The sequence below is a fragment of the Balaenoptera borealis genome (genome assembly GCF_965194805.1).
Source record: "Balaenoptera borealis genome assembly, chromosome: 11".
In the NCBI taxonomy this organism is placed as follows: domain Eukaryota; kingdom Metazoa; phylum Chordata; class Mammalia; order Artiodactyla; family Balaenopteridae; genus Balaenoptera; species Balaenoptera borealis.
The window spans coordinates 16,415,084-16,441,868 of NC_138868.1; the positions used below are offsets into that span (position 1 = coordinate 16,415,084).

The following is a 26,785-nucleotide window of genomic DNA, read 5'->3' on the forward strand; positions in this document are numbered from 1 at the left end:
GAAAATAGACCTTCAGGGCCCCCCACGTGGACTTGCGCACCTCACTGACTAATCAAAGCAGTCCTGGGCACCACCCTTCTGTGTGTGGCTTTGAGCTGGCAGAAGGTTCTGGAAATTAAACCAAGGGTGATAAAAATAACAACAACAATAACAGCCAACACATATTGAGTGTTTCCATGTACTAAGCTCTTTATTATCATATAAGCAGTAACTATTTGGGGTCCTCTGACACCCCTGTGGAGGGTGTACCTTTATACCTTCTTTTCTCAGAAGCAGCAGCTGAGATTCAGTGAGGGGACGTCAGCTGGCCAAGGTCTCTGAGCCGGTAAGTGTCAGGACTGGAATTCAAGGCCAGTTCTGTCTGCCTCCCCAGCCCGACGTTCCACCACGTGGTCTCAGGGCACTGGCCTGGCCTGAGCCTCAGCTGATCCATCCTTACCCAGACAAACAGAACCCTGGGGATCCCAGGGCAGGTGGCACCGAGACGGCCACCCTCCCTCACCTCCTCTGAGCCGCTCCAGCCACTTTGCTTCCCGGCTCCTTGCACTCGGGCCTGGACTCCATCGAGCCCCCGGGAGGCTGGTCAGTAAGGTCCTGTGGGCAACTAGGGGAGTCCCCAGGCATGTGCGACTCATCCCCCAGCTATGCGGGGAGCCTGCAGGGAGGCCGAGGGGCAGACCCCCTCCTGCCCAGCCACTCTAATTTCGGGTGGTATTCTCCAAAGCCCCCGTGGTTCCCAGGCTTGGCATGGCTCCAGGGGAAAAAGAGCAAGCTGGACATCTCGCCATCAGTGGGAGGCCTGCTGTCCATACCCTTTCCTCATTGGGTTTCTTCTCTGGTCTCATAAGCCTCAGTCTCCCCGCCATGAAATGAGGATATTTGTATCCACCACACAGGGATGGCCAGAGGCTCCAAGGACAGGGCGATGAGGATGCTGTCTGCTCCAGTTGCTTGTGATCAGCTTCACTAACAAAATGCACACTGTATTTCCATTAATAACATGAAGCAGAGTGGTTTCTGAGGTAGAGAAGAGAACACAGGCTTTGGAGGCCTACAGCCCCGGTTTACAGCTTTGGAGGCTGTGCCCCTCACCTTCTGGGTGTTCCTTAAGCCCCAGCCTCAGTTTCCTCATCTGTAAAATGGACTTAATAATCCCTGCCTTTCAGGATTGTTCTGATTCAATGAAATAATAATATATGCAATCTGTATCAATAAAATAATATATTTTAATGAAATAGTAGCCCCTGTAAGTGCCTGGAACATTGCCGCCGTCAGGCACTAGCACTACTTTTTCCCACTGGTTGGCTTCATTTCTGACTCATCCTTGTTTTACAGATGAGAAAATGAAAGTCCAGAAGGTTAAATGGCTTGTCCCAGGTCACACAGCTGGCGAAGAGAAGAGATTTGAACCCCGGATACAGGCTGCTGTCCCAGTCGTAGGTGAGGCAGAGGCCTTGGGGCTGGAAGTAGAAAGAAGTTGGGGATTGAGCTTTTTCCTCGTGGCCTGGGCCTGGGTCACTCTGGTATGCCCATCGGGCCTCCTCCTGCCCTACCCTCTGCCTCTCCGCCCAGGCAGGGCCCCGACGTCCCACAAAGGGGACCAGCGTCAGCCCTGGAGCCACATGAAAGGTCCCACTCTGCTCTGGGATCTAGCTTCTCACTTGAGGACGCCTTCCCACAGAAACGTGTCAAAAAGTCAGTTTGACCCCATCAGCTCTGTGTGTTCCCACAGCCGGTCCCCGCCTCCAGCGCTGTGGCTGCTGTCTGCTGCCCCCAGCCTGAGGTCTGCGGTGTCCCAGTGGCTCCAAAGGTGGGAATGCCACTCCAAGATTTTCCATGGGTTCATTTCCAGAGCCAGAGGGCTCACTCCCCACCTCACATGGCCTCATCCGAGACACCTCACCCACCTTGGGGAGGGGCAGTCACAGGTCACCTCTTTTCACCTTTCAAATAGGTCTGAGGGAGAGAGTCACCAAGCAGGGAGCCAAGGTTGGGAAAATTATAGCATTTCACTCCTCTGCAGTATCACACCATCCTCTCCTCCACAGTATCACACCATCCTCTCCTCCGCAGTATCACACCACCCTCTCCTCCGCAGTATCACTCCACCCTCTCCTCCGCAGTATCACACCACCCTCTCCTCCGCAGTATCACACCATCCTCTCCTCCGCAGTATCACACCACCCTCTCCTCCGCAGTATCACACCACCCTCTCCTCCGCAGTATCACACCACCCTCTCCTCCGCAGTATCACACCACCCTCTCCTCCGCAGTATCACACCATCCTCTCCTCCGCAGTATCACACCACCCTCTCCTCCGCAGTATCACTCCATCCTCTCCTCCGCAGTATCACACCATCCTCTCCTCCGCAGTATCACACCACCCTCTCCTCCGCAGTATCACACCACCCTCTCCTCCGCAGTATCACACCACCCTCTCCTCCGCAGTATCACTCCATCCTCTCCTCCGCAGTATCACACCATCCTCTCCTCCGCAGTATCACACCATCCTCTCCTCCGCAGTATCACACCATCCTCTCCTCCGCAGTATCACCCCATCCTCTCCTCCGCAGTATCACACCATCCTCTCCTCCGCAGTATCACCCCATCCTCTCCTCCGCAGTATCACACCATCCTCTCCTCCGCAGTATCACCCCATCCTCTCCTCCGCAGTATCACCCCATCCTCTCCTCCGCAGTATCACCCCATCCTCTCCTCCGCAGTATCACACCATTCTCTCCTCCGCAGTATCACACCACCCTCTCCTCTGCAGTATCACACCATTCTCTCCTCCGCAGTATCACACCACCCTCTCCTCTGCAGTATCACACCATTCTCTCCTCCGCAGTATCACACCACCCTCTCCTCTGCAGTATCACCCCATCCTCTCCTCCGCAGTATCACCCCATCCTCTCCTCCGCAGTATCACCCCATCCTCTCCTCCGCAGTATCACACCATTCTCTCCTCCGCAGTATCACACCACCCTCTCCTCTGCAGTATCACACCATCCTCTCCTCCTGACCACAGCTGCTCCCCGGTGGAATCCTGCTTCTCAGACCCCCTGGGCAGCAAACATCACCAGGTGTTAAGGACCACCAGCACCCAACAGAGACTTTCTTCCCCATATAATCAGAAGAATTGAAGGACGGGGGGCTTCCATGGTGGCGCAGTGGTTGAGAATCTGCCTGCCGATGCAGGGGACACGGGTTCGAGCCCTGGTCTGGGAAGATCCCACATGCCGCGGAGCAACTGGGCCCGTGAGCCACAACTACTGACCCTGCGCGTCTGGAGCCTGTGCTCCGCAACAAGAGAGGCCGCGATAGTGAGAGGCCCGCGCACCGCGATGAAGAGTGGCCCCCACTTGTCGCAACTAGAGAAAGCCCTCACACAGAAACGAAGACCCAACACAGCCATAAATAAATAAATAAATAAATAAATAAAATTAAAAAAAAAAAAGAATTGAAGGACGGAAGCTAGAGAGAAAGATCTGGAAGCCACCCTGGGTATCTTCTACTGGGAAGATACATTGGAGTGTTTTACTCAGGAAGATCTCAAGAACAAAGCTCCAAAGTGGGGACAGTTGTTCCCGGTAGAAACAAGGGAGCCCTCAGGACTTTCACACAAGGTAAACATCCCAAGGACACCCAGGGAGGGAAAGAAACAGAACTAATCATCACAGTTGCTACTGATCGAGCCACCACGATGCCCAGCTCCTTCCACACGTTGTCTTGTTTAAGCGCTCCACACACTAATTTTACAGATGAGGAAGCTGAAGTTTGGTCGCACAAGCCCAGGAGCGTTACTCCCCAGTTATGGAGGCATGCAGTTGCCTCTGCTTCCCAGGTTCCCTTGACATGGAATTCGATGTGACTGGACGCCTCTGGTCTCATACAACTACATGGTCGTGTTAGGATCTGAACCCGATGCCTGGCTCAGACTCAGGAAGTTTAACCTCCACCCTCCACTGATATCAGCCAGGTGGTCCACAGTGAAGTATAAACCAGTTCTTGCCATGGGCAAGTAGCTATTTGCAAGTCCTTATTACGTGGTTCCCACCCCTACTACCTGTACCAGGGCCAGGAGAGGTGGAGGCTGCAGGAAGGAAGCCAGCCCCACTCAGGAGATGGGGAGGCCCTGCCAAATTCTGATGGCTGCTGGACATTGACAACGTGACCAGGGCCACTTTCCCTGGAATTCTTGATTTCTTCGGAGATGGCAAGTTCTGGAGCCTACACAGAGAGCGGCAGCGGGCCAAGGTGTCAGGCATCTCAGGGAGATCAGAACGGCCTGATCCATGCCTTTTCCAGCAGGGGCAGAGTTGGACTCTATGGGGACAGAACCTTACTGAGGACCTGCTCATGTCATTAACCCTTCCAACAATGGGGAATTCCTAGTATCTCCTTTCTGAAGAGACTGAGGCTCAGAGAGGTCTCATTTGTTGTTCAAAAGCACATGGTAATTAAACAGCAGAGTTGGGACCTGTACTTGACCGCATTTGACTACAGTTCACGGTTTTTTCAATTCTCTACAGGGCCTCCTGAAGGGCAGGGGATGAAGTGGGGCCTCCCACCACCATGGGGGCACTCGAGGACATCCCTCGGAGAGGAAAGCACCCCTGGATATTGTGGCACCCTGTGAGACACTAAATCTTCAGAGTGTTAGGAAATACATCGGTAACACTAATCGTAATAATATTAAAATAACAATATTAGCAGTTATCACTTACCGAGTGCTTGCTATGCGCTAGGCACTATTCTAAGCACTTTATTCTATGAACTAATCTAATCCTCAAACAACCTAAGGAGCAAGATACTATTATCCCCATGTTCTAGATGAAGCAGCAGATGATGATGATGAGCTCTCATTGCCTGCCCCCGCCCCCTTCTGATCATTCATTCATTGAACAAACATTTGCTGAACAACTGCTATGGACCAGGCACCTTTCCAGCCACTGGGGATACAAGACCAAAAAGGTTCCTGTGCTCATGGAACTGACATTTCGGCGGAGAAGGCAGTCTATAAACAAAACAACAGCAACAAAATGGAGAGGAGGGTTTCAATGGGTAATAACCACGAAAATAAAACAGGCTGGGGTCAGCGGCATTTCTTTAAATTGATGGTTCAGTGAGGGCCTCTCCAGAGAGGGGCACTCGAGCTGGCACCTGGATGACCAGAAGGAGCCAGACAGGTGAAGGGGGAAGAAGGTTCCATGCAGAGGGAACAGCAAGTGGCAAATGAGCCTGGAGGTTTGAGGAGCAGTGAGAACGTGGAGGAGGGGGAAGAGGGAGAGGCAATGACGTGGAGGGGAAGGCAGGGGCCAGGTTTTATTACCTGGTAGGTCTGGTGAGGAGTTTGAGCTGTATCCAAGTGAGACAACAAGCAATGGAAGGCTTAGCCGAGCAGAGATGGGATCTGATTTATGTCTTAGAACGATTATTCTGGCTGCTGCATGGAGAATTGATTTGAGAGTGGAGAAAGTGGAAGGGGGGTGACCAGTGGCAACTGCACCAAGAAAGGTGAGATTACAGTGATTACAGATTACAGTGAACTCAGGTGAGAGCGTTGGAGGAGAGAAATGTACTGATACAGGATGAATTTTGGGGGTGGCCCCTTCTGTTGTCCTCCCCCTAGCTATTTGGAAAGGCAACGATCAAGAAATGTATTTCCTGGGGCTTCCCTGGTGGCGCAGTGGTTGAGAGTATGCCTGTCAATGCAGGGGACACGGGTTCGAGCCCTGGTCTGGGAAGATCCCACATGCCGCGGAGTGACTAGGCCCGTGAGCCACAATTGCTGAGCCTGCGCGTCTGGAGCCTGTGCTCCGCAACAAGAGAGGCCGCGATAGTGAGAGGCCCGCGCACCGCGATGAAGAGTGGCCCCCACTTGTCGCAACTAGAGAAAGCCCTCGCACAGAAACGAAGACCCAACACAGCCATAAATAAATAAATAAAATTTAAAAAATAAGAAACGTATTTCTTGCAGAGGCAAAATTTGAATCTAGGTCTTTTGGCCTCAAAGTTCAAGGATCATGCTTCCCTAATACGGGGAATACCCCCATTAGAGATTCCTTTCCCTTAAGCCTCACTTGCTCTCTGCAGAGATGTGTGACAGCCCGAACTCCTCAGTGTGCACCCTCTCTTGGGTGAATTATGACTCTCACAACAGGACAGAATTTTGCTGCCATCCTCACTTTACCTGTGGTCGGTCTGGAAGGAGGTACTCAAGTAGGAGATGAAGAAAATTTAAAGGGGTGACAGGGCTTGGTAAAATGTCATGATCCCTTGCTGGGCTGAAACCAAGTTTTTTTTCCCCTTGTTTTCCAAATTAATTCAACATTCCAAATGAATCCAGAGAGACTTAGTTGGGGGCCCTTTCATGTGGATTGAAACTCATAAATTGCAGTTTGCTGAGTTGCAGGAAGGCGGAGAATTGAGACCCACCTCCTCCCACTTGGCACCCCCCTGGAGGGTCTGGGAGGGACAGAAAACTTGGGACCGCTCCCGAGTGGTCTTTAGGCCTCCTGCGTCAGACTCGGTGAAAGACCATAGGGAGGAACAACAGAATTTGGAAGCAGGGAAAATGGTCAGAGGTGGCTGCAGCTGATGCCATGGGAAAGAAAGCTAAGCCCTAAAATAGCAGGATTGAGGGACTGGGGAGCCGTTTAGACTCAAGGAGCTAAGAGTATGGGGAGGACCCTCTGTACCATACTTCACTGAGGAGCTCTCTGATAGTAGAGCTTGGAGAAAGGGAGTCTTTCTGACAAAGAGAAAAGACTTTGTGGCTGGATCTGAGGAGACCCTCTTTATAGATGGAACCATTCTTGCCAAGAAGGTATAGACAAAGTGTGCAGAGAACTAAGGGCCAGATTTAAGAAAGAAACATTCTGAGATCTAAGGGATTGGTTCCTATAGGTTTAATATTGCTATAGTTATCAGTTGGCTCTGCTGGACACATTTGTGCAAGCAGGCTAGGGAGCAATGTGTGGCACAGACCCTAGATCAAGGCATCACTTCCTTGGGAGATACCTCATGGGGTACCTTGGAATTCCATTGATCATGACCATTCTTGAATCTAGAATGATATGGAAGAACCTTCAGGTAAACAGCATTAGGAGACAGGAGGGGTTTGTACACTATGGGGTTGCCAGTGGGTTGGATATATCAGATGGAGAAAGGAACGTGAAGGTCTGCCCTGCTGGGGACTGCTCATACATGGCAGTAATAAACAAGCCCACTGAGTGCATGGAGCAGAGGTGGTGGAGAGGAAATTGCACACCACTAGCTCATTCTTTAGTCCTCCTGATTTTTTCCCCTACCCAAGTGCTATGGTCTGAATTGTGCACCTCGCCACCACAACAATTCATATGTTGAAGCCCTAACCCCCAGTGTGACTGTATTTAGAGCTAGGGCCTTTAAAAAGGTAATTAAGGTTAAATGAAGTCAAAAGGTGGGTCCCTAATTCAATGTGACTGATGTCCTTATAAGATGAAGAAGAGATGTATGCACACAGAGGAAAGGCCATGTGAGGACACAGCAAGAAGATGGCCACCTACAAGCCAAGGAGAGAGGTCTCCTTGATCTTGGACTTCCAGCCTCCAGAACTCTGAGAAAATTAATTTATGTTGTTTGAGCCCCAGTCTGTGGTATTTTGTTACAGCAGCCCTTGCAAATTAATACAAGAGCCGGTTTGGCTCTCTAGACGTGAACCTCTCCTTCCTCCTGTCACTTATTCCAACAAAGAGTAGCAGGCTTTCCTTACCCTCAGATACTTGAAATGACTCCCAGTTTTCCAAAGTCTAGCTCTCTCCACTCTTGGGACAAGTTAGTAGTCAAGGAACTGTTACATCCGTTGATGTTAAAACTAGTATGTGAAAGTTTGAGGATTAATAAGATATTTTCATACTCTTAAAGTATCTTTCCACAATCACTTACTTATTACAAAAAGAAAAATAGTAACTTGACGTTGAAGAAAGTTGGCAGGTATGCCCTTATTCAAGAAGATAAATTCACCATCCACAGCAATGGGACACACAGGTATCATGTGCCTCCTGATATGATGTACTGAGAAGGACACAACATCACTTCAGTGATATTCCTGTCAAACATGCACAGCTCAAATCTACATGTAAAGAAACACCAGGCAAACCTATATTGAGGGGCACTCTACAAATAAATGATCTGCTCTAGGAAAATGTCAATGAAAGGCCAAGGAACTACTCAGATTAGGGTCCAGAGAGACATTACAACTAAATGTAATGTGTGAGTCTGGATTGGAATCTGGATGAGGAATGATGTCTGCAATTTATTCTCAAATGGTTTGGAAAACTAATAGTCATATGTGTAGAGAGAAAGACCAATAAAGCAAATGAGGCAGATGTTAACAAGTGTGAATATGAGTGAAGGGCATATGGGGGTTCTTTCTTCTGTACTTGCAAATTTTCTATAACTTTGAAGTTATTTCACAATAAAATATTTTATAAAAAGTCACGCACTGCACAGTATTCCTTATAAATGACCCATAGAAAAACCTTCATTTTCTTGAGGGAAGTCAGATTTTTCCTTGGTGCTAAATGCCAACATGCTTTCTTTCAACCAATAATGAGAAGTGTGTAACCCATTGCTTTCCATTTTTGCCTTGACTGCTAGGAAACCATCCCATGCTACAGGGATGTATCAACTTGGACAAGTTACTTAACCCCTCTAAATCTCAAGTTTTCTTCATTTGTGAAATGGGTAAAATAATAGTCCCTACTGCTGAGGGTGGTTGTAAAGGCATAAAGTGCTCAACACAATAGGTGATGTGTAGTAATCACCCATTTTAGTTGTCTTCCTTTATTATTGTTATTTTTATATTGCCTATCACTCACTCAACCCTCCCTACTAAAATGAGCTTGTGGTAGACTCATCTGAAATCAGGGAAACTTAGAGCTTGCAAGGGAGGTGACTTTTCCCACGTGTACATTAACAGTATATCAGAAGTTCTGAGATCTCACCATCAGACAGCCCTCAAAACATGGTGGCAGGAACTATGGGGATATTAGGAACAGCAATAGCTTTAGAATCACACAGACTGAGATTGAAATTCCAGCTCTGCCAACTCACTGGCTTTGGAACTGTTTGCTTCAGGAAGGGCTGCTGGGCTATGCTGCAGTAACAAACATCCCCAAGACTCAGGGGCTTACAACGAGGCCCATCTCTTGCTCACGCTACAAGTCCGCTCCAAGATGGTGGGAGGCTCTGCTCCCTGATATCCTCCCTCCAGAGCCAAGACTGATGGAGTCTCCACCACCTGAAATGCCACCACTTGCCTAGGCAATGGGAGAGGATGAGGCACTCACATTTCATTGGCTAAAGCAAATTCCAAAGGAAGTACAATCCTACCACGTGCCATGGAGCTCAACTAAAAATATTTGGTGGACCTCACTCATGATTCTCACAATCCTCTTGGACAAGTCTTGATCCTCTCTGAGAGTCAATTTCCTTTCTGTAGAAGGAAGAATAATCATATCAGACATCTCAGCACATGTGTGAAGATTGAATGAGATACATTGGAAGAAGCACTGACTTGGGTCAGAAACATAATAGCTATTCATTGTAATAAATTATACTGTTTGCCCTCATCACTCAGGTGTCCCAAAGGAGCAACACCATCTTCCTTGTGAGTCTAGATAGATAAGATAGATAGATAGATAGATAGATAGATAGATAGATAGATAGATAGATAGATAGACAGACAGATATCCAGTGATTACTTTTTAGGAAAAGTAGAAGCCAAGAAGACCACAATGAAAAATAGAATTTGTCTCAGGGGCAGAGAGTAAAGACTCTTCAAGTTTTTTTTCTTTAGGTCCCGTTGGGTTTCAGGAATAATCTGGTCTGATCTCCAGACAGGATTGCACTGACACAAAACTTTACTCAGAATCCACTGTGTGCCAAGCTGTATGCAAAGCACGGCAAAGCTCAGACCCTGTGAGAGCTTTAGGGGCTTGGAGGAGGATGGTATACATGTATGGATAAAAAACTCACGTACAAGTGTTGACAAAAGTTGAAGGTGGCCGCATCAAGTAGGGGCAAAGGAAGGAGCTTGCACCAGCTTCTGGGGTCTACACTGAACACCTGGGGCAGGGGATGGGGACATGGGATCATGACTGCATTGTCTGTAGCACTGAACCTGGCCATCCCCCAACCACTGGGCAGGCTGGTACCATGGAATCAAAGGTCTCAGCATCAGCCTGAGGCCAGGTTCTAAGTGTAGCTTCAAGGAACCTTCACCAGGGAAGTTCTATCTTTGGGCCCAGGTTCAGCTTGGGCCCCTGCCAGGCTAACACACCAACTGTACACAGTACTTCCCTGTGGGGTGGAGGAGAATTTTAACTTTTCTTTCCTGGCTTATCTCAAATGTCAAATTTTTCTCCGGTTAATATGTAATTACTCTTCCTCATAATTTTTTGAAGTTTTTAAAAAAACCTCGGTAGACCATGGATTCACTTACAACAATGTTTCACAAACTCCAGTCATCTCTAAACCACATTCACAGTTTTTATCGTGTATACTATTTAGTTAGTATTTAAAATTCATTCCCCACAAAATAATCCTCTGAATTTTTAAAACTCACATACCTCTTTCGGCTTCATTTTATGCAATGGCATTTATAAAATAACAGGTTTACTGTGCTGATTATATTTTTACTACTACACATTGATGTAAATATATAATAAGGTTTAAAATTTTTTAAGTCATCCCCAATGGAGTGGGTACCAAGCATTAAAAAAAAACACTGCCTGGGCCACATATAATGAGCAGGCTTCTCTAGGGTAAAAGAGCAGATGAAGCTCTACAATAAATGAGTTTTGCAACCTTGGAAAAATTATAGAACCTCTCCGAGCTTTGGTTTCCTCCTCTGCAAAGTGATTAAACAACAGTCTGCAGCTTTTAAGGTGGTGTGAGGATGAAATGAAATGATGCACCTAAAGCACCTATCACAGAGACTGGCTGTTGTTATATGTCTCTCACTGATTCATTCCATAACCAGCAGTTAAGCCCTGTGCTCATAGCTGTGGAGGATTCAGATGTGAATAAGACACAATCAACACCATCCCAGTAATTTGCAACCCAGTGTTCCTGACCACACATATCTAGAACACAGAGAAGGACGTCTTAAATGTCTCTTGAGCAGTCCAGGCAAAATGCAATGAGAGTTTGAAGGAGGAAAAGGCAACTTCCAGCTGGGAGATGTAGGAAGGCTTCATGGAGGAGGTACCATTTGAACGGGACAGTGACAGATGGGAAAGGTGTGAGTGTGCAGAGCTGCGGGGAAGGAGGAAGGGAAGAGCTTCAGCAAAAGCTCAGAGGCAGCAAAAGGCAAAGCACCCTCACCCTCTGGACCTCCTTCCCCCTTGGAAACAGCCTTTCTTTTCTGCCATCCTCGGTGAACGACTTCCATTGAGGTGTTCCAGTCTGGCCACCAACATTCTCTTGCATCTTTAAGATATCCCATGGATCCACTCCTGCTCACCAGCGTCACTCTACCCTGCCTGTCATTTTCCTCTTCTGGTCATTCTTGGCCCCCTTGGGGGCCCCAAGGGCAGGAATCAGGGTAGCTGAGACTGGAAAAGGAGGGCTTATAGAAACATGATCACCATATTCCCATATCTGTCTGGGGGAGCAGCGATTAGGCTCTGTCTGTGAGGCCCTTTGGGGGCAGAAGTAGAATGAGTGAGGGGGGTTTACAGAGGGGCCAAGTTCTCCCACTGTCCTCTGTGCTGCCCCCTAGGGGCGGCAGTTGCTCCCGGGCAAGATGAGAAGAGCATTCGGTCTCCAAATTTTTGAGGGACTTCCTATGTTGGAGAGGAATTGGGACAACTGAATACTCAGAGTCATTTTGCCTCTAAGACTCTATTTGTTCCTGAAAATTCACTTAGAAAAGCAACAGAAAATCTACTATCCCTGCCACCTGGTTTCCTGTGAGCCCCTGGCTAAATCAGCTCGAGTGTCTATTTTGAGCCTGTCTTGGCTGTTTCTAGCACATCAGAGCCAGAAAGAGCTTCCAAAACCTTCTTCTTCAAACTCATGGAGGTCCAGGACAAGGGTTTTTTGGGTTTTTGTCCACAGACCCCAGCATAGAGCTGGGAACCTGGTGCACTCTAAGCCCCCATCTGCTGAACTGCAGACAGAACTGAAGTCCGTGGGCAAGCAAGACTCAGCAAGAGCAAGTGACCTGCCTCTGTCACACTACACAGAAGAGCCAGAGCTAGGACGGGGTCCCAGGCTCGGCCCCCAGACCACTGCCCTGTCCCCCATCCCTCCGCCTGCTCTCTTCCAGACAATGACCCCATCCACACATTCCACATGTGTGAAGGCAGCAAAAAATACACTCCAAGCTCAGAAACGAGCAAGGCCTTAGAGGAGACAGCCTCTCTTCCTGGGTCCAGCCGACGGCCGCCCAAATCTAGGCTGCGCAGATGAAGGGGACCGCCGTCGTTTCTCTGGTCGGAAAATGATATGGGTCCCCAGCATTGGGTGGGAGGCACCAGAAAGAAGCCCCAAACAAAGACCACACATCAAATGCCGTGCACACGTGTTCCAAGGGGAGAAGATTCTTGGTATTTCATTTGAGGGGCTTGGAGCCGAGAAGGGAATTTTCAGTCCCGGCGTCTTCTGAGGGTCACAATGTCTGTCTTTTTATTTTTGATCTAAAATAGAAAAAAGAAAAGAAGAAAGGAAGGCAGAGGAAGAGGGGGGAAGGAAAGGAGAAAGCCTCCTCACCATAATTGAATTACTGAGCTGGCCTCTGGGGCTGACGCTGGAATCCAAGACGCCTTTGTGCAATGTCTGAAGGGACCCGGGACAGCGGCAGGGATTTCAAAGGGGAAGAGGAAGAGCTCGGGTGGCCAGGAAGCTAATCGGGATGGAATGGGCTAAAGAAGGGAAGGGGGAGCGGCAGAAATTGAAAGCTGAAGGCCCGCCTTGCTCCAGGCCCTGCCCTGACCCAGGGTGGCCGCCCTGTACCAGAAACCTGGGTAGAGGCTGGGGCAGAAGGTAGGCTGAACAAGCAGAAAGGTCCCAGCAGGGACCAAGACCTCCACAGGAGCCGCGCCTGACCGAGGCAAGGATGGAAGGAATTAACACCCGGGGCACTTCCTATGTGCCAGGCTCTGTGCTAGGACCTGGGAGCATTCAAGTAGCACAGGCTAAGCACTCATCAGGTGCCAGGTGCTGACTTGGGCTCTTTTAGGTGCGTTGTCACAGTTAATCCTTAATTCTCAGAACAACACACTGAGGCAGGTGCTTCGATGTCTCCCGATTTACAAATGAGGAAACCAGAAAGGTCCAGAAAGTTAAGCGATTTTTCCTGAAGTCACACAGTGAGTGGCAGAGCTGGGACTCACACCCAGGTCACTTGGACACCATAGCCAGGGTCTTAACCAACAATCTCATCATCTCGTTTCATCCTTACAACAGCCCAGCCAGGGAGGCGTGGGTCCTAGCGGGGGAAACTGAGGCACAGAGAGCTTAAGAACTTTGCCGAAGCTCACACAGGCAGGAAGGGCTGAACTGGGATTCGAACCTATACGGTCTGGCTTCCGAGCCCTGCATGTCACCTCCTGGGGTGGAGTGTCCTATGTCCTGACCACATGAGCGTCCTCTCCTGCTCCCCTGCCCAGCCAGAAAGCAGGCAGCAGAAAGGACATGGCAGGAGCCACCTGCTGACATGAGGAAAGGGTTAATCGTGGCCAGCCGGGCCCCTTGGGTGTCATGTTGAAGGCCTTGAAGGCCCCTTGAATTCTCATAGACACAGCCCCCCACCTCAGGCCAGTTGCCATCACCTTGGTGCCCAGGTTAGGTTGAGGTCTGTATTGTTGGAACAAAAAGGTAGAGGTTTATTTTGTAAATAGTGATTCTAGTCGTTACTACGTCCTCTGAAAATAACAATTTTCGAGACTTTTGTACATCACACTAACAGAACCCCATCTGCAGCAGGTTTCTCAGCCTTGGAACTATTGACATTTGGGGCTGGATAAGGCTTCACTAAGGGGGCTGTCCTGTGCCCTCGAGGGTGTTTAGCAGCATCTTTTGACTTTACCTACTAGATGCCAGTAGTACTCTCCCCACCCAGTTATGAAAATCAAAAATGCCTCCAGATATTCCCCAAAGTCCCCAGGATAGGCAGGAAGAGGACAACATTGCCCCGCCTGAGAACCACTGGTCGAGAGGGTAAAGCCCAAACTCCAGTGCTGCATTCTCCTGCCTCTGCCCATCAACCCACTGCGCCCAACACACCTTGCTCTGGGGGTGCCTTGGGGTCTTTGCACATGCCATACACATGTCTGGAATGCCTAAGCATCCATAAAGACCCAATTCTGAGTTGCCTTCCCTGTGAAGCCTTCCCAGTCTTCACTTCATCCCCACCTAACCCCTCCTCCATACCATGTTGTGACCCTTTCCACTGTGATCCCATAACACCTAGAACATTTCTCCAGTGTTGTGCTTTTCCAACTGTCCCTCTCCAGGTCAGTCTGGATCCCTGGACTCCCAGCCCCCTCTGAGGGTCAGGAACAAGAATTCCACATTCCTGATATACAGTAGGTGTTCAACCAATGTTTGTTGAATGAATACATGTAATGTGTTCATTACAAACAGCCTTACTCAGTAACAAAAGCAGATCTAGTAGATCATAATGTGGGCAGTCCCTGTATTTATTTAATGAATACTTGCCAGATATCAACCAGGTGAACAAGACAGACCCTGGTCCCTTACTCTTCTGGAGCTCAGGGTCTAGTGTGGATGACCATTACACAATAGATGAACTGACTGACTGATGAACTCACACAGTTGATTAACTGACTGACTGAGAGTTTTTGTGATGAAGGCCATGACCATGTCGTAGAGGGCATGGTGGCCATGTCTAACAGAGGGGCCCCGAGGTGCCTGAGTGGTCAGGGAGGCCCTCCGTGAGGAAGCGACATTTAAGAGGGGACTTGAAAGGTGAGTACACAAGGGCCAGCTAAACAGAAGGAGGGGTGTTCCAGGCAGAGGGAACTGTACTTGCAAAGGCCATGAAGCAGCAAGAAGTGAGATCAGTAGATGGATTTGGAAAGCCAGTGCGGCAGGAGGATGTGAGGGGACTGGGGGCCCTCAGCAGTAAGGTTTGCCTGTGATTCCAGCTGCAGGGTTTCTTCCCCAAGGGTTGAATGTGCTGGTGGTGGGTTCTCCCAGCAGCCCCATCCCCATTTTCCCAGGCAGGACCTCCCTAGATTTCTCCAGCAGCCCCCCTCCACTTCACACACACACAGAATCTGATCGGAGAAGATCTGGCTGGGCTCCAGGAAAAGAAGACTTTGTGAGGGAACGGGGGCACTGGGCAGGTGAGTGTGTTTCTTAGGCAAAGGGTTTGCTTCTCACTCAGACTTGGCCTGAGTGACAGTGACAGGTGGAGGCAGAAGGGCCTCAGAGGCAAAGCTGGGTCACACTCTCCACTCAGACGTAGGGAACTGATCAACTTGACCCATGTAGACTGGGCACCAGGTGCTAAGACCTTACCCACATAGTGTTCTTGATGACATGGATTAACTCCCCTCATTGTATAGATCAGAAAACAGGGATCAGAGAAGGTTGGTCTTTGCCCAGGGTCACACAGCCAAATCCACAGCCTGTGCTCTGAACCACTTCAGCATGCACCTCTTGAGGTTCAGAGAGGGCAAGGAACATGCCCACAGTCCCACAGCCAAAAATCCCAATGGCTCCCATTTGCTAGGTAACCACTACCCACCTCTGTGTCCCATCCTCTGCTCGTCACAATACCTCAGTGAGACAAATCCTACCCTATCAGCGCCTTTTTCAAAGGAGAAAACCAAGATCAGAAAGCTAGGAAGGGACAAAATTAGGATTTGAACTGAGACAGTTGGACTCCAAAACCTGTTTTCGTAATAGTTACACCTCCCTCAGGGAGCGCTGGGACTAAACCCTCCCCCTTTCCCTCTGATGCTCAAGATGAATTTACAGAGGCCGTTTGTCTTTCCCTGGTGAGAGTGGAGACTTCAACAAATAACCTCGCAAGGTGACACACTTCCTGAAATTCATACTACAGTGTCAATGACTGCTCTGGGATCCTTCCCTCAGAGGAAGTTTTATCAGGATGTTATCAGGGGTTAGGGGATGCCAGGCAGGAATTCGTGGAACAAAGACGTTTGCTGGAAGCAGGCCTCAGGCCGCTATGAGGAGCCGGGTCTGAAGGGTAGGCCCATGGGGATGGTGATACCGGTGACCTTCTGAGAATCCTAGTGGCATCTTTAGAAGATGGTTTCCCATCTCATCTGTCTCTCCATTGAGCTCCTACCACCGGCCAAGCACTGCTCAAAGCACTGGAAATACGGCAGTGAACAGAACATTGATATTCTAGTGAGAAAAACAGATAAAAATCAAACAAGTAGGAAGAAGTGTTGGAGAGACAGTGGTGGCCCCAGGATCGGAGTCGAGCTGAGCGGCCCCCTCGGCCAGTCGGTGGCTTATCCCAGAGGAGGCTTATCCCAGGCCTGGGGACACGCCAGCCAGCCAGACCCGTCTCCGCCCTCCGTGAGCTCACGGTCGCTTGTGGTCCAGTGAGGGACAGACGTGTGTCCCTCCCAGGCCCAGCTGTGCTCCCCACAGAAACAAAACAAAGCAGCCTCAGACCCTTCCTTCAGGCTCGCTGCTGGTGGCTATTTTAAGCCCTCGTAATCACTTGAAGTGACTAACACTGATTAAGTCTTTACGAGAAATGAGGAAATTCCTCCCCAGTCCCTCCTCTGTGGCTCCAAACCACCTCAGAGCCACTTTATTAACTCACCCAGCCTGGAACCAGGCTTGTCTGGCACGATGTGGCTTTATTTTTCCATTGGGTCTCGGCCCCGTGCTGGCTTCTCTCTAATAACCAGCCCGTCAGCTTCACTATCACAGGCAAGCCCATCCCTGGGAGCCGGCTCCTTCCGCCGAGCTGGGATGGCTGTGATCTTCTCAGCTTTGAGGAATGAGGGCCGCCTGGGTCTCCAGGTGTGCACAGCTGGCCAGATGTCCTTGCTTGTCACGTACACACACTAGTCCATCCAACATAAGTGACTAGGCCCCCTCCCTGCCACCTCTTACCAAGGCACACACTTCCCTCCATGTCAGTGCCTCCCATCCCCCCAGCCCGCCAGCACACGCTTCATGCACAAACTCACCAGTATTCCTTAAAGATGGATTGGTGTGCCAGGCTCTGTAGAACACCGAGGAATCAGGCACAAGACAGCAGTGGGGCTACAGACCCTATAATCCTGTTAAAAGGTAAAATGACCTGAGTGATAAAGAAAGATGTGAGCAATGGCGTATAAAATGTGTGCTCTGGTGTATAAAATGAGGAACTCAGTTCAATGATGAAATCACAGAAGGCTCCGGGTTGGAGGTGGCTCTGAGCCGAGGATGAAGGACGGGGAAGGCATCTCACAGGTGGCAATAATGGTTACTGTTTATTAAGCACTTGCCATGTGTCAGGCCTTGTGCTAAGCACTTTGATGCATCCTCTCATCTTGTTCTTATAAGGATGGTATGAAGGAGATATTTTCCCTGTCCCCATTTTAGATTAGGGAAAACTGAGGCTTAGAGAGCTTAAATAGCTTGCCCAAAGTCACACAGACCCAAGGGGGAAACTGGGAATGCAGCACCCTTACTTTGGACACTGTCCTGCCTCAGATGGAGAAAAGGGAAGGGCTTCTGAGAACCCATTCTTGTCATCTCTTCTCAACTCTACTTTCAATGGTATCAGGTTGGCAGCTTGAAATTGGCCATGGTGGGAGCATTTGCACCACAGAAATTGGCAAATGCTACAAATCAGGGTTTTTTATTTTATTTTTTCCAGAGACCTGGTTGACCAGCACGCCACTTGCATATGAAGTGGCAGGAGAGAAGGCATCAGTACCCATGGTAACAAGCTGGAACATAGGGTCCTAAGGAAAAACTGTAGGAGGAGACTCAAAAGACAACATGGGGCAAAGCAAAGAAGCTTGGAGTTTATCCTAAAGGCACTGGGGAGCCACAGAAAGTTGTTGAGCAGGGGAGGGATGTGGCCAGATTTATGCTTTAGAAGGACCACTCTGTGGATGGATGAAAGGGGTGGGCTGTTGAGACTGAAGGCTTGTTAGGAGGCATATCCATTTCCTAAGGCATTATGGCTTCTGTAACTCCTCTCCCTGACAGGAAAGGTTGCCAGCTCAGGGGAGAAGCCCATAGCACCACATCAAATCCGGAAGGTCCTTAGACCTCTCCCCTTGACTGTCCGAAGCAAGTTCCTGCCTTTCCAATTCCAGTACCTCCTGGGGAGCCTGAGCCCAAGGTAGAGTGCCCCCAGCGTCATATCATCATTATCACTGTCTCCACCAACCCCTTCCCCATGCTTTCTCTTCTCTTCATGCTGCCTGATATATCACAACAACCAGGGCCTGTCAGGGCAGGCCACCCATTGTCCATCCTTGTAACACCTAGAACACAGTAATGACTCTAAAGATGGATGGATGGATGGATGGATGGATGGATGGATGGATGGATGGATAGATGAAAAAAGGAAAAAATAAATGAGTGAGTGGATGAACTTCCTGTCCCACTAAAGCTCCTGGGAAGGACAGGAGGGATGCCGAGGCAGGGCAGGAGGGCACAGAGGAGCCTGAGAACCTTGGCAAAGGCAGCAGATTAATGGCCATGAGATAAGTAGAGAAAAAAAATGTGAAAAGAGAGACTGACGAACACAGCCTTCCAAGGGGCCGAGAGGAGTGGGTTAATGAGCCCGTGTCTCTTGTCTCATCAGCTCATAAACCGCTTGGTTTCCTGTCTTGAGGCGGGAGAAACCCAGGGAGAGGAATGTCCCTGTCATACTGTGGGGGGGGGGGGTGTGGCTGCTTTTCTGGTGGGCAAGTGGCTTGGCACTGGGGTGTGCCTGACGTGGCTTGGTTAACCACAAGGGTGTCTCCCCTTTGGGGCAGTCTCCCTCATTCATGCACCCCTCCCCCAACACACACAAACAGGGACTGGGAAGAGGTTTTCCTGGGCTCTTGGGCTAAGAGGTCAAACCCACCTGAATTGTGAGTACTTAGCAAATTCCTCAACTTCTCTGGGACTCAGTCTCCCAGCTGTGAAATGGAGAGAGTATCTTACCCCCTCCCTCCTCCTCCTCCCTTAGAGAGCAGTTCTGATCAAGTGGGAGAAAGCCCTGTACAAACTGTAAAGTGCTGCTTGAGTGTATCAAGACAATTGCTGTTATTCTACCTCTTCCTGGACTCTGAGGGCTTTGGGGGGGAAGAAGAGGACTGAAGGAGAATGAGAGAGACACAAAGGCAATCAGGGACCATCCAACCACTGGCCACAAAAATCACTGCTTTTCTCCATGGGGCACCCAGCCCTCTCCCAACAGCAGCAAGGGCAACAATTTGATAATAGAAACCATCGAAGGCTTCCCCTTATCTCAAACTAAAGCTCCATTTCCTTAATCCAGCTTGTCAGGTCTGTGGTGATCTGCTACCATTGACCTTGAAGCTTCCTTACTCACCACCTCCCTGACCCTGAATCCTATAAAAACCACAGCCACCATCGACTTTCTATGTGCCAGGCAAGAGGTTTTATAAACATATCTTATCTAAACTCTCCTTTCCCCCCACACCAACTTTGAATTACTGAATTTCTTTCTTTTTGAGACTTGGCTTAAATGGCCCCTTCTCAGAGATGCCATCTAGCCTAGCCAAAGTAAGTCCCACTTGTTATCACTCCAGCAGCACCCTGTTTGTTTCCCATTTAGTCTGTGTTGCCATCTGTAATTATGTTATTGTTTACTTGTGCACTTATGATCTCTTTCCCCAAGTAGAACACAAGCTTCAGTGAGCTCTGTCTTTCTCAGCATATAGTCTGGGGCTTAACACTAAGGAGGAACTCAACACCTGTTTGTTGAATGAGCGAACGGCATCTTTCTGATACAAGTACCATCATCATCATCCCCGATTTTCAGATCGAAAAAGAACTGGGACTCAAAATTCAGGTCCTTTGCTGAAGGCCACACAACTAATAAGAAGTATTCTACATGACATCTCCTCATAGTGGTTTGTCCTCAGGAGAGGATGGATGGCATTTCATAGAGAGATGAACTCTATCATCACATAGGTACAATCTAAAGTCCCTTCGGTGGCTAGAAGGCTCTGCCAACCTCTCCCCTCTCTTTCCTCACCAGTTTCTCTTCACTCTGCTCCAGCCACACTGCATCTTTGCTCTTCCTCAAATTCACCAAGCACACTTCCACCTCAGGGCCTTTGTACATGCTGTTTCCTCTCCCAGGAATGCTTGCCCCGGACACCCACAGAGTTGTAATCAGCTGCTGTTTCATCAAAGGCCTCCCAGGCCACCTGTGATGTAAAGCAGCAGCCTTGCCCTCAAAACCCTTATCCTGCTTTACCTTCTTCACTGAACTTGACGATTTATCATATATTTATTTGCTCGTATGCCTACTGCTCCAAGAAGGCAGGGACTTTGTTTTTCCATTTTGTTCACTGATAGGTATTCCTTGTACATAGCCCCTGCCTGACTCATCATAAGTGTTTAGCAAATGCGTAATGAATGAATCCATGAATGAATGAGCTGACTCAGGAGCAGGTAGCCAGACAAGACCAGGCCGATGGACAATGCCGGGAGAAGCTAAGGGGAGGGTTAGAGTGGCGGTGGGGGCAGTGTGCAGGAGAGGGCAGAGCTGCAGAAGCAGGCAGGACTCAGAGACAGAAAATCCAGCAGAATTACAGCCAGCAGAATGAGGGAGTTAAAAATTAGCCCAATTCTTCTAGGCCTTCCTCCCCTTCTACTTAGCAGTTGTCTGGTGAGCAGCTTAAAAGGCTGGGGATGCACTTGGGTGCCCAGTTATGGAGACTGCTTAGGCCTAGACACTTGTGGTCATCCTCTTGGTCCCAGCCAACCTCTGAAACTGCAGAGAAAGTCTTCTTTCTCTGGGAGAAAGGGGAGGGAGTGGAGTACGCCACCAATCAGAGATTTGCAAAACAGGCTCAGTATCACGGAATTCAGGCAGGGAACTATAGCCCCTTATTCATATGGCCATTAGAACCAAGCTCAATGAGGCCTGAATGGCATGCTGGTTGGACTCTTGACACGCATGGGTGACTTGAAGGTCATCAGAACTATCCCTCTGCTCCTGCAAAACTCCACCAAGAAGCACTTGAGGAATAATCCTTGTGGCAAACATGCCCTAAAGTGACTCCCCCATGAGTCATGTCCTTTTGTAATCCCCTCCCCTTGAGTGTGGGAAAGGACCTGTGACTTATTTCTAACCAACAGAATGTGGCAAAGGCAATGGGATATCACTCCCATGGTTATGATTCCTTATAAAAGACTCCATCTTAGCAGACTACAGAAAGAGATGCCTTTGCTGCTTTGAAGAAGTAAATTGCCATGTTGCTGTGCAAGGGCCATGTAGAAGGAATTGTGGTGGCTTCTAGAAGCTGCCAGCAACCACCAGCTGACAGCCAGCAAGAAGATGGGCACTTCAGTCCTACAACCACAGGAGATGAATTCTACCAACATCCTGAGTGCATTTGCAAGTGGATCTTTCCCCAGTCAAGCTTCTGATAAGACTTCAGCCCCAGCCAACATCTGAATTAAAGCCTGAGCAGAGGAATTAGCTAAGTTGTGCCTGGACTCCTGACCCACAGAAAACATGAGATGATAAATGTGTGTGTGTTTTTTAAGCTACTAAGTGTGTGGTCAATTGTTATGCAGGAATAGAAACCCAATAGAATCCTATTTTAACAGATCTCTAAGGAAGGCAGCCCAATGCACTGCCCTTTCATCCTCATACCTTCACAACATTCCATTCTGTACTCAATTCCACGAGTATTCATTTCTACCATGGCGCAAGATGCCACCATATTTTTCACCTATAACGATGTCAAAAATAAAGAATTCAGACTTTCACCTGGGTAACTTTAATTTAATTTAGAGAGAAAGAAAGAGAGAGAGAGAGAGAGGGAGGAAGAGAGAGAGAGAGATGTCCAGGTAGAAAACCTGAAATATATACATATGTATATATATATATAGGGAAGTATGCTAGTGTCTTCTTGAAAAGTTTTTCTCTCCCTGATAAAAGCCAGGTTAGCAAGAGGAAAGATTCTTGCATCCTTGCTTCTGAATGGAATCATGATGCAAAAGTCACCACAACCATCTTGCCACCATAAGGCAACAAGCTCAAAGACAAAACTCCAGCACAGTAATACCAGAAGAATGATAAAAATCTGGTCTTTGATGATATTGTTTAGCTGTTACACCAAACTTAGAAATTTCCACTTCCAGATTTTTTTCCTTATGGGATATAATTAAATGTCTTTATTGTTGAAGTTCCTGTTAGGTGTGCATTCTATTACTCACAGGTGAAAGCATTCCTAACAGAGACACAATGTCATATGCGAGCCACTACGAAGGGCAGGGGAAAGTTTGGGAATGGAAATCTCTGCTAGAATCACGTGGAACAGAGAGGGAGAGATCCCCCAGAGGAAAAGAAAAGTGTGTCACCAGAAAAAGGGGAAATAAAAAGATGCTGAGCCAACAAGTCAGTAGCTGTCCATCTCCCACCCTGCCACCTGCCCATCCCCTCACTGCACCTCCCCAAAGGGGCTTCTTGGGGTACATGTTACTTACAGAGGGTCTAGAAAGAAGAGCAAGTCTGCATTCCCAGGTTATCACCTGGAAAGGACACATGGTCCCTCCAGCTGGCCCCTTGTCCCTTATTCCCAACCCATGGGGGTGCCTCTGTGACCACAGCCAGGGCCTTCCCTGTTGGAGGTACCTGGGAAGTGATATCTCATGGTGCTCACCTGGACAGCAATGGCCAGGAAAGCAGGAGATCTGAGGTTTAAGTCTTGACTTTGCCGTTTGCCAGGTGTGATCTTGGACAAAGAGCAGGGCTCAGTTTTTCTGCCTATAAAATGGGGCTACCCCATGATGAACAGGTTAAGTCGTAGTAAACAAGTAGGTTAAGCAACAGGACGTACCTCATAGGGTTACTTTGAGGGTTACAGAGAATATTTGTAAGGCACTAGATGGGGCTGGCCTCATCATGTTCTGGAAGGGAGTGCTATTATTATCCATTTCCAAGAGACTGTGCAGTTCTGCACGTCGGAGACCTTGAGATTTCAAGTGAAGACCTGGGCTCCAGGGCCACCCCAGGGCTCCCTTTTACAGCACAGCAGATGGGCTCCCTCTGCCATCTTGGATTAGGGGCCCAGCTCATGCTGCTGGATGATGCCTCAGCCCATGGATTTATTTTTCCAGCTGTGAGAGCTGCTCTGTTTAATAGCTCCCATCCAGCTTCCCTCCGTGATTGAACTTGAAAGAGTATGTTTGCTTAACACCCACAATGTTCCAGCTCCCATAAAACACAGAAAGCGCATGAGGCCTGCGTTGAGGGCTCTTGCTCACTTCTGAAATTGAGCTGGACAATCATAATTTTGGTTTAACCGAAAGAACCGCAGGTTTCTCTCTCCCCATCCAACACCTTCTGAGGCCTCGCATCTCTGCATTGCCTTCCAGGCCCTCACCCCAGGCGGCTCTCTGGGGTGTGCTGGGGTTTGCTTCTCAGCTACTGTCTTTGAGCGATCAGAACTGCAATTACAGGAAGATGCGGCCCAATCCCAGATGGGCTGCCTGGGCAGCCTCCACTCCTACCCCGTTTAGGTTCTCCATCCTTCTGGCTTTCTCTCCTCTATCTTTCTTTTTCTTCTTCTCTTATCCTGCCTCTGTTTCTCTGATATTTCCCCCCTACCTCTTTCTCTGTCTCTCACTCATTCTCTCTCACTCGTTATCTCTCTGTATAACCATTTGTCTCTGTCTTTCTCTTTATATCTCTGTCTGTTTCTATCTCTCCTCTATCTCTATTTCCCTCTTTTTCTCTCTCCAAGGCAGGGCCCACAACTTCTGGCTTACACATGAGGTCCCATCCCCCTCCAGGAGACTGCAGTCCACGACCTTTATAGGTGGTCTTCCCCAATAGCCACATTCAACTAATGATAAGTAAGGACTAGAACTCATCCTCAAGACACAGCTTTATCATCATGTGTTCTCACCTGCTATGGAGAGGCACCTCCTGAAGAATTCCCCTGGGACCTGGGAGCTGGGCTGCCGAAGCAAGGATGCTGAGTACCTCTTCATGGTCCGCCTGCCCTAACCAGACAAAAGTTACACCAACGTTCATGTGACTCATACCAAGAACCAGAAACACTTAGCTCAGCCTCTCCATCTTGCAGATGAAAATAAAAACAGAAGTTCAGAGAGGTGAGCCTTTGTGACCCAGGTCACACAGAGGAGTGATGTCAGCTGTGCGACTGGAGAAGTGACAGGGCACAGAGTCTCTGTTTCTTCATCTGTAAAATGAGGACAGCTATTGTGAAGATGAAATGAAACAATGCCCCTGTGCCAGGCACAGACCTGGCACACAGTGAGCTCTCGGTATGAGCTATATTAATCATTGTGATTGTTATTATATCTATCAGGGAGGGTGGAGCACCAGGTCCTGGTTCTTTCTCTGGCAGGCGTTTTGCAAACCAGAGCCCCTTCTTCACCTGACCTGGCAGAGAACTTTCCTTTGGGTCCTCACCACCAGCTCCTGCCTTCAGTTCACACCCCCAGACACATCTCAGAGCTCCCCCACCCCACTCCACTACGGCTGCCGCTTCTCCCGGACAAGAGGCCAGTTCAAAAGGTTTCCCCATTCCTCCCGCCATGGACACAGTAACCCATTCCCCCTGGACCCTGAGCTGGCAGAAGAAAGCACAGGCAGAAGATCAAACATGGGCTGAATGGAAGACAGAGGAGACAGAATGAGGGGTGAGATGGGGCAAAAAGAATAATGACTTCCATCCAAGTCTCTTCCCATAAACCCACAGCTCTTTGAAGCCAGCTTTCCTTTAATTAAATGCATTGTTATTAACGACCCTTTCATTAGAAGTGGAAGAAATGGAAGCTTTCTGGGCAGGACAATGCCCCGCTCTCCGAGGCCTCCGTGGGGCCTCGTGCATGGGAAAGTACTCCATGGCCTGGCAGATACCTCCATGTGCCAAATGCCAGTGGACACGTCAAAGGGGTTTGAGAGTGGGTGGTGACTGCACAGACACCCGCGGGTGCCCCCTGTATTTGGAGCTGCCTCTGTCCTCTCGCTAACAAGCCTCTTAGGCTGGGGCTGGGGTCAGCAGAGTCTCTACTGCTGCAGTCCAATTGGTTCCTTTATTCCACAAATATTTATTGAGCACCTACTATGTGCCCGGCCTTGTGCAGAGTCGAAAGGGCAATTCAGACACAAATCCTGCCTTTGTAGAGCACAAATCACAAAGCTTGCAGTCAGAACAGAAGAGACCATTTATAAGACAGGAGCCCGGGTGTTGAGAGGTATAGGGTCCCACATTCTAGACTTTATCTGACACTTTATAGTCCCCTGGGAAGCTCCACAACTTTTCCTGGCCACCTCGTATCACGACGACCGTCTCCCTCACTGAACTCTCTCATGAGGTAGTCCAAACTCAAGGTCACTGATTATTTGTCACTTGCTGCAGCAGACCCTTGGCCATGCTCCCTTCTGCCCACTCCCATCCACCCCCAACTAAAGGGATTGTCAAGTCACTATCTCTCTGCCGTCTCTGTGGCCAGCTGACTGGGGCAAATGACTCCCCCAGCGAGTAAGAGAATGTCTTTTTTGGAAAGAAACAAATTTTTTGCATTCTAATCCTGGAGGGAACTATGAACTAGTGTCCATTCAATGCAACAAATCAGAAGATGGAGGCCCCAGGCCACACAGCTTGCCTCTGACACCCTGAACCTAAATGTGGGAACTTTTCTGATGACTTCGAGGTGCTCAGTCCCGAGGGGACAGACACAGTGTCATATGGGACTCATATTTGAGCCAAGGGAAGACTCTCCACGCTCCTCCCATGTTGCGGCCTTAAGCAAAAACACTTCCCTTCACTGAAGCTCTACTGACCCCTGTGTGATGGGGCAATGCTAGACCAGTCAGTGTGTGGTTACCACCTGCCGTGCGGTGGGGCACTCGACAAGCACCCTTGCTTAGTACAAGCACAGACATGGGCCGTGAGCCTTGTTTCTCCCCAGTTACAGGTGAGGAAACTGAGGTCCAGAGAGCTCAGGTATCTTGACAAGATCACATAGCACGTGAATGGCAGGCCCAGGATCACGGTTGTACAGCATTCCCAGCCCTGGGGTGAGAAGGAAGATCAAGATTCTGGCCACACACAGTGGTTAAGAATCTGCCTGCCGATGCAGGGGACACGGGTTCAAGCGCTGGTCTGGGAAGATCCCACATGCCGCGGAGCAACTAAGCCCGTGAGCCACAACTACTGAGCCTGCGCGTCTGGAGCCTGTGTTCCGCAACAGGAGAGGTCGCGACAGTGAGAGGCCCGCGCACCGCGATGAAGAGTGGCCCTCGCTCGCCGCAACTGGAGAAAGCCCTCGCACAGAAACGAAGACCCAACACAGCCAAAAATAAATAAATAAATAAATAAATTTATTTTTTAAAAAAATGTTCATTTGCTTTAAAAAAACAAAAACAAAAAAAGATTCTGGCCGCCACTTCCTGGGGACTTGGGCTGGTCCCTGATCCTCCCTAGGTATCTCTTTCACCTTCTGTCAAAAGAGAGAATTGGACAATGAGGGGTCCATGGAAAGATTCTAGGGGTTTGGAATTCCTCTAAATCTTATTAGAAGCTTTGAGGGTGTGTGGATAGGAGTATGG

The 26,785-nt window shown here is 49.1% G+C and overlaps 1 long non-coding RNA gene across 1 annotated transcript; it reads right to left on the bottom strand.

The window, feature by feature from the left end:
- Positions 1–226: 226 nt before the first annotated feature.
- LOC309606177 lies at positions 227–22,069 on the bottom strand. Its single transcript, XR_014231684.1, has 3 exons — positions 17,196–22,069; positions 16,823–17,069; positions 227–1,460 (listed from the first exon to the last, which is right to left on the bottom strand). It is a non-coding gene; the product is annotated as an uncharacterized lncRNA (long non-coding RNA).
- Between the last annotated feature and the right edge of the window lie 4,716 nt (positions 22,070–26,785).